General features: G+C 48.5%; 2 non-coding genes across 2 annotated transcripts; both read left to right on the top strand.

Annotated features, from left to right (window-relative positions):
- Positions 1-205: 205 nt before the first annotated feature.
- Positions 206-324, top strand: LOC123178723 (5S ribosomal RNA). The gene has a single exon (XR_006489800.1). It is a non-coding gene; the product is annotated as a 5S ribosomal RNA (ribosomal RNA).
- A 367-nt stretch (positions 325-691) lies between these two features.
- On the top strand, positions 692-810 carry LOC123178722 (5S ribosomal RNA). Its single transcript, XR_006489799.1, has one exon. It is a non-coding gene; the product is annotated as a 5S ribosomal RNA (ribosomal RNA).
- Positions 811-951: the final 141 nt, after the last annotated feature.

Raw genomic sequence — 951 nt, forward strand, 5'->3', positions numbered from 1 at the left:
GGGTGGAAAAAACTCGTGTTGCTGCGGTATGGAGGGAGGGGTGGAAACCGTGGAAAACTCGTCTCCGTGATTGAGCGGGAGAGTAAGTAGTATAGGACATTATCCATTGTTAGGGAACGGTTGTAATGGTAGTGAGAATGTAGAATCGTCTTTGGAGCGGACCTGCGAGTGGCAAGCATAAGGGACGAAGACGGGGAAACATGTCGGATGCGATCATACCAGCACTAAAGCACCGGATCCCATCAGAACTCTGAAGTTAAGCGTGCTTGGGCGAGAGTAGTACTAGGATGGGTGACCTCCTGGGAAGAACTCGTGTTGCATTCCTTTTATAATTATTTTTTGCGCCTTGTGACAAACATGTCGCACGTGCACGATATATATTAATCCCGTTATATTATGTTTGATGTTTGCGATATGTTTAAGCTCGATGCTCATTGCTCGCGCGTCTTGGGGCGGCTTTGTGGCGCGAAGAGCGCGTTCTGAAAGGGGTGGAAAAAACTCGTGTTGCTGCGGTATGGAGGGAGGGGTGGAAACCGTGGAAAACTCGTCTCCGTGATTGAGCGGGAGAGTAAGTAGTATAGGACATTATCCATTGTTAGGGAACGGTTGTAATGGTAGTGAGAATGTAGAATCGTGTTTGGAGCGGACCTGGGAGTGGCAAGCATAAGGGACGAAGACGGGGAAACATGTCGGATGCGATCATACCAGCACTAAAGCACCGGATCCCATCAGAACTCCGAAGTTAAGCGTGCTTGGACGAGAGTAGTACTAGGATGGGTGACCTCCTGGGAAGTCCTCGTGTTGCATTCCTTTTATAATTATTTTTTGCGCCTTGTGACAAACATGTCGCACGTGCGCGATATATATTAATCCCGTTATATTATGTTTGACGTTTGCGATATGTTTAAGCTCGATGCTCATTGCTCGCGCGTCTTGGGGCGGCTTTGTGGC

Source organism: Triticum aestivum, unplaced genomic scaffold, assembly GCF_018294505.1.
Source record: "Triticum aestivum cultivar Chinese Spring unplaced genomic scaffold, IWGSC CS RefSeq v2.1 scaffold12022, whole genome shotgun sequence".
NCBI classification, from domain to species: Eukaryota; Viridiplantae; Streptophyta; class Magnoliopsida; order Poales; family Poaceae; genus Triticum; species Triticum aestivum.